Here is a 13,405-nt window from a genome sequence, read left to right as displayed (position 1 = left end):
CCATTTTCCTTTTTATGGTTTCAAAGTCATTACTTATAGACAACCTCAATTTTATTTCCCTTTTTATGGGTTCAAAGTCATTATTTGTAAGCAACCTCAATTTTATGGAAAATCTACTATATAGTCCTATACTCAAATAAAAATAACATTACACCATGGTGGAAGGATAGTTTCAGAGTACAACTCAGAAGGGTAGTTTAAGATATCTTGATCTAGAATATTTTGGAAGGCAATGTACTATATCTTAAGAAACCAATCATGACCTCTCTCAACAACCATCATACATAGAAAATTACAATCAATAATAAATATTAAAATTGAATTGAAAAAGGATTCCAACAGCAAGACTGGTCTGGAAACGAATTCTAGTGATCTTCTTGCACCTTTGAGGAGCTCCATTTAGGCCTGGAATTTCAAATAACCTCTACTCATCAAATGAATATTAAAATTGAATTGAAAAAGGATTCCAACAGCAAGAATGGTGTGGAAACGAATTCTAGTGATCTTCTTGCACCTTTGACGAGCTCCATTTAGGCTTGGAATTTCGAATAACCTCTACTCATCAAATGATAATTTGATTACATTTCTATATTTTTTTTGTGCAGAAATTTGAAACCAGATACGAAGACATAAAATTGTTTTTTTTTGGGAAAATGTATACTATTGATTTCAAAAGAAAGAATCAAATATTTTAATACAATATTGTTGATGTAATGTCTAATGGCATGAGTGTAAACAAATATTACTAAGATTTTGTGTGAAAATAATTTTTTTTAAGGTCCTTTTCAAGTCTAGCCTTACATGAGAAAATAGAGATGTGTGACTTTTAAGCAGTAAATCGAGATAAAATTTTCTTTGTTCAGTACTTTGAAAGAGTCTATGAAATATTTTGACCTTAAATTTGGTGGCACAATGTTTTTAAGGATGGTTTGAAAGTTGTTCTAAACATGAACTTCTCTCTTTAATATTATTTGGACTCATTTCAATATCTAAATTCAGGAGTTTTATTTTGTGAGTTTGCTTCCTAATTTCCTATAAGGAAAAATGTTTACATATAAAATATTTAGTGGTTTTGTTTGTGAGTTTCCTTTCCACTGTCATAAAATCCCTTGTTTGACATTAAGACTTGTGTTATAACTTAAAATCCCTTGTTTGACATTAAGACTTGTGTTATAACTTCATTAAAAATCTCGTGAATCAGTGTATTGGCTTGACATTTGATAAAAGTATTTTAAGAAACACTACGTAAAATAATATCCCCTGTTTTAATGAATAATATGAATCAGGGGTCTGAAGCATAATCTTCAAACATGTTTGCATTGAATTTATGAAGCTCCAAAATATGTTAATAATGAAAGATCTGTGAAGCTCCAAAATATCTTAATAATGAAAGATCTGTGGGAAATAAATCACATGCTAAGATCTCATATTTTCCTTACGATGATACTTGAACATGAAATTCATATTTGAAGCGGTAATCAAAACTACAATAATTTCAGTTAAAATAGTGGTTTTCGGTTTAAAAATAAGTTTTCATTTATATATTAACTTTTCATAACTACAATGACGAAAATATTTTGGAATTGATAGCTTCTAACTAGATTAAGAAAGTGTATTAAGAAGTAGTTTAATGGATCATATTCTTAAGTAAACGCATATAACTCCACATATTGTATTTATCAATATAGGCAAAATAAGGAAAATGTTTCTATCCTTAATAATTTTCTTCTGCGGTGAGACACAAGTAGACTTTCACCATCCAGTATTTTCAGATTACCAATAATCTGATAATAGACCAGATAATAGAGAGTAAACGCAAAAAACCTTATTCAATAACTTGAGACCAGGATGTACACAGTGTTAGAACAATAAGAAGAGTTGGTGTGAGTTCATTCACCAAAGTGGTGCTTCTTCGAGCTCGGTGAGGTTGGCTGGGCTGCATTAGTTCCAGCGCTATTTGCTAACCAAGTAGCTTATAAACTGTTCAACAGTCGAACATATTTGCGGCTTGAGCAGTGCCTCTATGGTCAACAGTAAACTAGGGGACTTTTGAGTGGGGTTGTGCTGCGACATATCTGTGCCCATTATTATTAGTTGTATTGTAATGTGGAGCACCATAAATGGGAATAAAGCATATGTGACATCTTTTATGAAAGGGCAATACTATATATAGATACTAATTACCTAAGTTTGCCAGGCTCAGCGCCATGTGGGCCAGACGTATAATTTATGATCTTGGGTTTGGCTTTCGGCGCTTTTAATTTAATATACATACCATAAATTTTAAGATGTTAAATAGCAGATCGAAGATATACATCTCGGAATGTGAAATAAGTGTTATAGGATGTCAAATTTTAGGACTAGCTCCACCCACATTCTGGAGACAAGCAAAACCGCAGGCTAACATTCACAGGCCAATTAAAAGCTCGATCATAGTCGAGTGGGAAAGGAGCTCAAGCAACACTATTTGGCGAATTTAAATCCTCCTCTGAAACAACCATTAACATCTACTACTACCAAAAACGCCACCCAGGGAGAGACCCTTTTCAAACGAGGGAATGCTATGCAAGCATCTTGACAATAGAAAATTTAAGAACTGTGACCTAAGCAACAAGCACCTGAACTGAAATTCCCAAAATATGAACTACTGCTTCCAAGACCAATAAAAGGGTTTAGAAGTTGATAATGACAACCCTTTGGGTTTAAGAGGAGGTGGAGATACCAGGCATTTTTTAATGACTATCTGGGTCGGTGGATTCTGCCAATGCATATAGGATGGCTATCTAGTTGACTCATCTAATGCTTGCAAGGACAAAATTGTGACCAGAGTATAAGATTCAAGTACATATGAAAATTGTTGGTCATGGTTTTTTTGTCAGTACTATAAGTATTATCATCAATCCAATGTTGGTCATGGTTTTTTTTGTCATTACTATAAGTATTATCATCAATCCAATGTTGGTCATGGTTTTTTTTGTCAGTACTATAAGTATTATCATCAATCCAACGGTTGACAAAAACATGAGCATTATGGTCAGTCCCTACCAATTAGCTATTTATTTCGAAAGTTAGTCACTCTTGGAAGCAGAAGCATACGTACAAATTGATTTGCTACCACAAGGCATGCCTTGCGTACATAGTATGCCTTGTGTACGTAGTATGATGCAACACTAGTAATTTAGTGTCTTGATTGTAATGTATTTAAAACAATATGGTCAATCTATTGTTAGGTTTAGAGGTTAATGGAAATGGGAAGGTAGAGTGTGGTGGATTCATTCATATTCCCTTTTATAGTTGGGAAAGTATGGATCACATCAAATTTCAAAGTTTTATTTAGTAGGATGTAGCGCTAGTGGTTTAGTGCCCTGATTGTAATGTATTTTGAAGCAAAATGGTCAATCCATGGCTAGGTTTTGAGGCCAATGAAAATGGGAATGTAAAGTGTTGAATTCATTCATAATCATTTTTATAGTTGAGAAAATACCATCACATCAAATTGTTATTTATATGTTATTTTATTTACAGTAATTATGTTAAGTTTTATTTTCTATAAATATGTTTATTATTCCATGATAAATATTTTCATATTTTATAGAAAAAAGTATGTCTAGATAAATTCAACATATTTTGGTTAAATTCAACCTATCACATTCACGAATTGACGGTGCTAGTGTTGGTTAAATTCAACATGGCACATGCACGAACCGACAGTAGCGTATCACATGCGAGAATTTAAGGTGTAGAGAATTGATGGTGTTGGTTATAGGTGTTGTGAAGAGATGGGAGAATTAGTAAGAGTGAAGTACAATTTCCATAATTATTAGTTGGCATTATCTCTTAAACTATTACTATTTTAATTTTTTTTAATTAATTAATTTATATATATTTTTATTAATATTATTTATATATAAATTTGAATTAGAAATTTTATATATTATTTTTAATAATATTATTTATATCTAAATTATAATTAAAAAATTATATAAAATAAAAAAATCTATTTGGGATCTAGAAGTAAATTACATTGAAAATAATTTTATTTATTTAAAATTTAAAAATAATTTAGTTTTTCAAAATGATATTCCAAATAGTGTATTCTTGGAGTGTAAACAACAACTTTTTAGAAGCAATTGCTAGCTAGAAATTACTCTGAGATTTCCTAATAAATATTTAAGAACCACTAGTCTAAACAAAAATACCAACAACAGCTTATTTTATTTAAACTTATTGCATCCAAAAACTTCCCTTAATTATTTAAACAAATTCAACAGCTGTGAAGAAATTCCACAGTAAACAAACCAGGTTCACCATAACTATGAAGCAAGCACATCCACTAGAATTTCTACATCGTTGAAGCGCAAAGCTTATAATTGAAATCCCCTCAGTCATATCTACAATTTGTACAAATTAAACAACATAGTTGAACTTGTTTCGCTATATTTCATCTGAATTATCACAATTCTGTTTCAAATGGGATCTGTACCCGAACTAAGTGTGCCTGTAGCTCTTTCCTAGCAATCCCATTCGTCCCATTCATCTTCAGATTCTATAAGTAGGAAACCAAGCGGCTGCGTTCTTGATTGCTGTAAACTAGCGAGTTCAGGGAATTCCCCCGCTATTTGATCATCAGCTGCATTGCTTTTACCAAAACGGATTTCTTCAAACCCATTTATTTGTGCGGCCAATGTAGCTGCTCCCCTGTACAACTCCTCTAACGAAATCCAAAATCTGTTAAACAGTCTAGTGGTGAGTAGAACAAATCGTAGTCGGGAGATATAGGTGGTTCAGATAAAACGAACTCTGGATAAAATAGCTGCATGTGTAATGTCTTGCAAAATAACGGGAATGTGCAGATCCCTCCTCCACTAAACTAGACATAGAAGTAGGTTGGACCATGACATGACACCGGAAGTTTCTTCACGGTTACACAATTTGAAGCCTTGACCTGAACTACAATTAGTACGCCTGTAGAAAGTGAAGCGGTTTGGTCTTGCTATTCCATAGTTTCTCACCGCTGTTGTTTTCACTGGGGGTTACGGACAAATGATTTTATAGGGTGGAAAGAGATTTTGACCTTCTCTTGAGATTTTGCGTACTACAATTGGACCGAGATTCATTTACTAAAAGCAGTTTCTTGCTCAAATGAGTGTTCCAGTAGTTCTGTTAGACAGTCTTTATGGAGAGGAGAGCAGATTATTGTCCAGGGACGACAGATGGTTCAGATCCAATAATCTGTCGGCTAAAGCGGCTGCATCTCTTGCAAAATAATGGAAATGTGGGGATCCGTCATCCCGTAATCTCGACATAGAACAGGTAGAGTTTCCAGTTTCTGCATTTTCAAGGAGATTAACATCCGCCATTGAGAAAGGCAGTGGGCTTCGTATCATTGTGCGTGATAGAATCTTTCACAAGCATGTCGGACCATGAGTTGAAGAAACCTGGAGTTTCTTTAAGATTACACAATTTGAAGCCTTGACCTGAACTACAATCAGTACGCCCATATCTGGTACGACGGTTCAGTCTTACCATTCCAGAGTGTGTCACCGCCGTTGTTTTCACGGGGTGCTTCTGAACACATGATTTTGTAGGGGAGAAGGGGATTTTGACCTTCTATTTTGATTTTTCTGACTGGAATTGGGTTGAGATTCATTCACTGAAAACAGCTTCTTGCTCAAATGGGTGTTCCAATAGTTCTTGATTTCCATGTCTGTGCGCCCTGGCATTCGTCCTGCTTTCCGCGAACACCTGCATGTATCAATTCATATAGTGATCTACATAGCACTTGTTGCCAATAATTCATCCATTGATGTGGTGATCTACATCACACTTAGAGCCAATGATTCCAGACACAACATGTGAAATCAATGAAGAGTTCATGAATAAATAATGTTCAGGGATTCTAACAGGACAGAATTCTCATGTTTACCTGCTCTAGAATATTGACGCAACTGATATGACAATTAAAAATCTAATTATCTCAAACTACTAAACATTTGAAACAGCAGAAATAGATTTCAAATTTTTTTAAATAGATTCTTAAACTTTTTAAATTGAATTCGATTCAACTTTTAAAGCATAATTTATTGAGATGCGATTCAAGTTCCAAACCCAAAATTGCCCCGTAAAATATGAAATGACTTATTTCCAAAATTGCCCTTTAGAATAGGAAATGACTTATTTCCAGCTAACTGAGAAGTCAATAGTATTATGATAAAACAAATAAAACAAATAAATACACAATTACTGTGTGTGAACTAAAAAATGCTACAAATCTCACATATTAATTCAACTATTAACTACATTCTTATATAGTAAAACTATTATTAAAATCTACTCTGAAACAAATCTACTGACATTACAGTTAATTTCCAACACTTACAAACAATGACCACCCTAACAATTTGTTGCTTTAATTTTGCAGAAAACACAAAATAGCAATTTATATAACTAATTAGACATTATTCCCAACATACTCCAAATTAACTTACTCCCCCAAATTAACTTACTCCCCCAAACTTTTAGGAAAAAAACCTTTTTAAATAAAATTCTCAGCAAGCAAGCAATCAGCATAAATATGTTGGGTAGGGAAGTTTCACTGTCTGTACATACCTATTGCCAAGAAAGCGATGCAGCCGACTAATGAGCTCCTCATGCGGGACAATATTTCCGCGTCTAATATCATTGCGAAGATTGTTAATCCAACGTAATCTACAACTCTACCCACACCTTTCCAGACCTGCAAAACATAATCTTTCCGTTTATATTATTACTAGATGCAGATTTACATCTACATCAATATTATTATGCTGAAGTCATAATTGCCCTTACACTAAAACTTACAAGTTTTAGTAAACAAACATATAGTTGGTGTTAATCATATCCCACAAAACGCACCGGAGCGTTGGCTCAACACCGCCATTGATGGGGAGCACAACAATCTCCCTCTCAATGCGAGCCAGGTGTGTTTCTAACTCGAGACCTCGGCTCTGATACCACTTGTGCCGTTACACCAAAACCCTTAGCTTCTAATAAACAGACCTATAGCTAGTGTTAAGCATAATATTAAACAGACACATTGCTAATATTAAACACATGCCACAAAACACATGAAAATGTTGGTTCAACACCGCCATTAACAGCCACCATTAACAGGGAGCGCAACATAGTAAAGAGGATTTCTGACATTCACCTTCTTTTTTAATGGGATTTACGTTTCCTCCATCTCCACGGATTCGAATGTATTCGCAGAGAGCCATATCCTCTTTTGTGGTCCAGGACCCTGTATTGAAACCCTTTTTTTCAGCAGCGAGGAGATCCACTCATCTTGGATTTTCTTCGCTTCTAATTTTACAGCTGATGATCTCCTGTGCTGGGAAAAGTCAGATAGTTCTGGATTCGTGAGTTGTCTTCCGCTGGGCCGTCGAGTGAATATAGGAGTCACAATTAGTTTCTCCCCGGAGAAAAATACTTCAAGCAGGATTTCTTTGGCCAGTAATGACCATGTGACCAGATCAAGATTCCAGCTTATGATTTCGACGGCCACGGCTCTCACAGCGAAACATTACAAACGTATTCTCAGATTTCTTTGGCCAGTAATGACCATGTGACCAGATCAAGATTCCAGCTTATGATTTCGACGGGCACGGCTCTCACAGCGAAACATTATAAACGTATGTGGATTCTTTTTGCTTATGACTTTGACAGGCATACCTCTCGTATCCTTCAGAATTGTTTATAATAGCGGAAATTGAATGGCTTTCATTGACACAGTTGTCTTTTAAACGGTGTCGTCCTGTTATTGATCTACCGCCAGTGGGAAGAAAAAACAAAGAACATTAATGTGAAATTTATATAGAAAACGAAGACAATAGTACGCTCCACTGAAAGAACGATGGTACGATATATTAACATCAAGCCTAGAACAAATAATTCACTGTCAATGAAGACTTTATTGCCACTGCAACTTGGGAAATCGTTTCAAGCGAAGGACAACACGACGTTAATAATCACTGGAATCTAGCTCTCATTTGTTCAAGAGAATGGCCCGCCACTCGAGAGCCAGCCCCTCATGATAGGATAACTGTTACTCTTCTGGTGACACTCAACTGCCATTCTCGCGAGAGAGAAGGTTAGGCACTGCAACTAACTTTCTTTCTGTCCCACGATAAGAAATGGAAAAGTGGTAGTATAAATTTTTGAGTTTTCCGGTTAATTCGGTAGAGATTTGAATTTAACTGTTTGAAATGAGAATTTTGAAATGTTGAATTTATATACATGTTGATTAACAAATTTTAAAAAATAAAAATCATAATTTTAACGAAACATTTATAATCAAATTTCAATTTGAAAAGACAGAAAATTAAACCCCACTTATAAAATACAAATACAACATATAAGGCTTACTCCTACAAAATACAAATAGTAACATATAGGGCTATGAGATTTAGCGATTGTTTGTTGTAATATTGTTCACGTTGAGACTTCACACAGCGTCTTATTGAATCTGTTCTGCCACCTGAAGATACTAAGGGTATATTTCTATACTGTAGAGTACACCTATCAGCCACTAAATGGATTACAATTTAAAAACTAATCACGGAGTAGTGATGTCTAGTGAGGTTTTTTTGGAGTTTTTGGTGTTGGAATTGGGTAGGAAAAATTGACGTGAAATTTTGATTTGTGTTATTTAAACTGGTTTTTTACTGTATATATGGATTCAGCACTCTGAAAAACCCTTGCCACTTCCATTGTGCAGGATTTATCTATCAAACATGTCATTTCATTAAATTCTTGCCAAATATTTGAAAAAATAAACTAAAAACACAAAAAAAAACATTAAAAAAAACACTCTACAAACAACAGTTTAAAAACATATCAGATCATTGCCAGACCAAAACCATAAAATTTGGGTAACGACGCTATACCCTTACAAGCATCTAGAGCCGTTGTGATAATTGCGGGAAAGGTTAAGATGTTTTCATTTTATAAAATAAAGAAATATTTATAAATTAATTTTGAATATAAAGTAATTAAGTTAATTCCTTTTATAAATATCAAGGATGGGATTTTTGAAAAGTTGCAGGAGGTTTACTGGATTTCAACCACAGAAAAGTAGAAAGTGCGTAAGAATAAAAGTGAAAACATTGCAGGGAGGGCGTAATGTAGAGTCGATGAGGTATGCATGACCAAACGAAGAAAACAGTCGAAGAACAGTCTAAGGATAACGGAAGTCATTTATATTGAGAAAAAAATAGAGTGACTAGGATTCATAATTTTTAAGTGTAATATTCTCAATTGTTTGTAATTAATATAATGCTTGTTTAGGTGATATCCTGAGATATAGTAAAAAAAATCATTTAAATGAGTGAAAACTAATGGTAGGTTAGTGTTAGTGTTAGATAGTAGTTAGTATATGTTTATTAGTTTAAATATAGTTAAATTGAAGTAAAAAATAAGTGCTATAAGCGGTCATTAACTAAATAAAATTTGAAAAATGAAACAAATTTTTGAGTATGTTTCAAGAATCCTTACGTCACTACACAACATGAATGTACAATTTACTAAAATATGTTTTGTTATTTAATTTGTGATATGTTATATAATAATGTGTAGATATAAGGTTTAGATTTGAAAAATGAAACAAAATTTTGAGTATGTTCCAAGAATCCCCACATGTCTATGAACGATCCACTACACAACATGAATGTACAATTTGCTAAAATGTGCTTTGTTCTCTAATTTGTGATATGACATATAATAATAATGTATAGGTATAAGGTTTCAAACTGAGTACCAATCAAACTTAATTTCCAATTTCTTTGGACCGAAAATTAAATAAAAATTCTAACGAAATATCAACTAAATTAATATGAAAAAAATAATATAATTTTCAAATCTTCTTAAATAAAATAGATATTGATTATTAGCTTCAATTTTATGTTTTTCCTAGAAGAAATTTAAACATTCAAAAAAAGAGTGATGAACAATATCAAATTGGTCAAATGTTAGTCTAGACATAGAAACTTTAATGAGTCTTTTACTAAAAGCTGGCACTTTGAATGATAATAGGAAAGGTTAAGCTCTTTGAAATCAATAACATTGGATAGATTTTATTCTTTGTATATGGAAAAAGGGAATTGAAATATGAATTAAACAATAGAATTTGTATATTTAATGATATTTCCACATCCAATCTTTTGAAATAAAACATTTTCTCAAATTGCTTTCAAAAAATTGTTCAATGGACAAGCCTATAAAATTGAAAATCTAGAGATTGAAATTATTAACATTATATATGAACTTTAAGAACCTAAATAATAGAAAAAATTGATATCATATATGAACTTTGAGAACCTAAATAGTTGAAAAATTGACATGATATATGAACTTTTAAAACCTAAATAATAGAAAAAATTGACATGATATATGAACTTTAAGAACCTAAATAATGGCTAGTCAAACAAAACACTAAATGCCTAATACCATGCGCATGGTTGGTATCTAGAAAACAAGACCAACACAAAAAATTTAAACACCAACTTAGAAAAATTTCAGTTAAAAAACACACAGGTATAATAATATAACTAGAAAACAAGACCAACACAAAAAATTTAAACACCAACTTAGGAAAACATCAGTTACAAAACACTAGCTTTTACTTTGAAATGAAGTTTCTTATTACAAGAACTCCTCATACAGTAGTTTCTTAAATATTTAAAAATAAATTTATATTCTTAACAATCATGTGTGAGTGCACTAATTATTTTCTAAACAAATAAATTAAATTAACTTTTACAAAACTAAATTATTGGTTAAAAATTGTAACGAGAAAACAAGACCGAGTTTGTCTAAGTTTAAGCACCAACATAGTTACATAACACTAACTCTTAAATGAAGTTTCTTATTACAAGAAATCATAACACAGTGAATTTCTCTCTACATAAAAAAAGACTAAATCATAAAATCTACCTATTTTTAGAATGTCTCTAGTTTCTCTCAATACATATAATCCAAAAAAGAATTAACTAGCATTTGCACCAAATGTTGCAAAGGAAACATCTTAAGGCATAAATTGTGGAACAATCACGACATGGGAATGGGTAAATCTAAATGAAATGCAAAGATGTAGCATAAATGAAATTCTAACACTGTATAAATAGAAGTTGATTTAAGGTTCCTCACACTAATTTTTTTATTAATTATTGAATTAATATTACATATAAATCTCATAAAATTCAACCAAACCAACTTATAATTCAAGGCTCTGATATCTAAGTTTGACTTTGGGTCATTCTATATGTCGAAACTCCCTCACCATAGATGCTTAGGAGCCTAAGAAAAGAATAGATCCACGAAAGCATGAATGCAACCCACATAAAAGTGAGTTAGAACTCCACCCTTAATTTAGTCGTTAAAAGTGTAGCCTACACTTACAGTTCTCTTTTCCACAATCTATACATGCTACCATGAAGACAAAACCATTTTGTCCAATAGGAATCTCTCTCAGCTAGGAAATTTTGATTTTGGAACTTGCATGACCCTACATTAATACTTTGTTCCTCTCTGAATCATTGCCTTTTGGTTCTCCATTTACTGAAACAACCCTTTATCAAATGGTCAGAAAGCTCAAAAAGTGGCCAACTGGTTAACTCAAAAAACCTCAAAACAAAACCCGTGATTTCAAAATGTTCTCAAAATGCTTCAAAGGAGGGAATGATTGTGAAATTCTCTAATTCCTGGCTAGTTAAGGATATTGATTGAGGACGAGGCTCCATTGCTCCTCCCAGTTGACTCACAATGCTTTGATTTCCTTGCAAAGAAGTTGCTTCTTCCACTTCTTTCCATGCTTTCAAATGAATGACCCAACCATCCTTCGCCATCCTCTATAATTCTGACAACTCACAAACCATTTTCTTATGTAGAGAGGTGAATCTTAAGGGATGAAATGTCTAGCTTCCAGAGACTGCATAGCTTTAGAGTCTGAAATGAAACTTTTATATGTTAAGGAAAAGTATGATATCCAAACATAGGGACCCGCAACAAACTAGAGAATCAGTATAAGAAGTTATCCCAACTCCATATGCAACTAACATTCTTCCAATATCCAATGGTAGAGGATCTTGCAGAAGAGTTCAAAATATTTTGTGAAAAAAATCAAACCAAACATTTACATTTTTTTCAGAATTATGAAGATTTTTTCTCTACAATTTATCAAGTTGCTACTCATACCTTTGCAAAAGCTATGGCAAGCCACCTAGCAATGCAAAATACTGAGCACACACTCAAAGCTTGAATTCAGATACAATAAGCTTGTATTGATGAATCCACATCAGACAGTATCTCCCAAGATAATATTGCCTTATCTAGAAGAATATGACCTTGTGTTCAGGATTTTATAAATCCCACATCAGGTCCTAATAATATCATATATTGTATTTTTCAGAAGCCAATATTTCCTTACGATTGAAGTCATTAGCATAAATCCCGATCTGTTAACCTCTGATCTTTTAAGGAAGATTAAAAAACACCCATGCCAGTTTATTTATAATGGTTGTTGAGATAAAAAAAAATAAAAATTGGGTAACTTTTTTTTAAGTGTAGACATCTGCCACTGTAACTGGAAAGCACCTTACCTCTCTCTGTTAAAAATTTTTCTTACCCCTTTTCGACCAAGGTAGTCTGGAATATAGCCACTCATTATTGCATCCATCATGGCACCAATTGTTAGCAGAGAACCAAATGTAGAGTACTGCAGAGTATCCCATGTTTTTAATAAATACAATGCTTAAGGTCTGAGTTCATTCTTGCATACTATTATCAAAAGGAATTGTAAATGCTATGATAGTCATCTAAACCGTATTTATACTATAATTAATGAGGACTACATTGAGAGTCGCAAGCTTGCATATTGTTGTCAAAAGAATTCTAAATGCTATGAGAACCATGTTCATGCTTTTGATACTAGAATTAACAAGAATTGTGATGTGTAATCAAATCACAGATCATTCAGGTCAATACCAATATCAAACAAACTATTTTCAATATTTAGAATGAAATTTCACTAAATATAGTTATAAACACAACTCAATATTTTTCATAAACCAGTGAAGCTTTTAAGGAATAGCATAAATTCATCGTAGCTCTGGATTTGTAATCTAAATTTATGAAGCACAATTTTTCACTTTTATTTTTTAAATGCTAACTTCTTGATTAAGATTGGCTAATCATTACACCAGGAAAACATACAATGAGTAAACTGATAGCTCCCCACCTATGCTGCAGAAGCACCCTTGCTTACTCTTCTTGGTACAATAAAACAATCAACCATTTACAGTTTTCTAAAACATTTCATTCCTTAAAATGTCTACACCTCTGCTTACTCTTATTTGTACAATAAAACATTCAA

At 32.9% G+C, this 13,405-nt stretch overlaps 1 long non-coding RNA gene across 3 annotated transcripts; it reads right to left on the bottom strand.

Annotated features, from left to right (window-relative positions):
- Nucleotides 1-4,417: 4,417 nt before the first annotated feature.
- Nucleotides 4,418-7,725, bottom strand: LOC149264087 (uncharacterized). 3 transcript variants are annotated; one of them, XR_016250033.1, is made up of 3 exons: nucleotides 6,841-7,714; nucleotides 6,610-6,736; nucleotides 4,418-5,745 (listed from the first exon to the last, which is right to left on the bottom strand). It is a non-coding gene; the product is annotated as an uncharacterized LOC149264087 (long non-coding RNA). The 3 variants fall into 3 exon arrangements; XR_016250034.1 differs by having other exon boundaries at nucleotides 7,190-7,713; XR_016250032.1 differs by having other exon boundaries at nucleotides 6,610-7,725.
- Between the last annotated feature and the right edge of the window lie 5,680 nt (nucleotides 7,726-13,405).

Source organism: Pinus tabuliformis, chromosome 6 (genome assembly GCF_031772625.1).
Source record: "Pinus tabuliformis cultivar Carrire ecotype Pingquan chromosome 6, CPIR1, whole genome shotgun sequence".
NCBI classification, from domain to species: Eukaryota; Viridiplantae; Streptophyta; class Pinopsida; order Pinales; family Pinaceae; genus Pinus; species Pinus tabuliformis.
The sequence above is the reverse complement of the archived record's forward strand: the minus strand, read 5'-3'. Positions and strand labels throughout refer to the sequence as shown.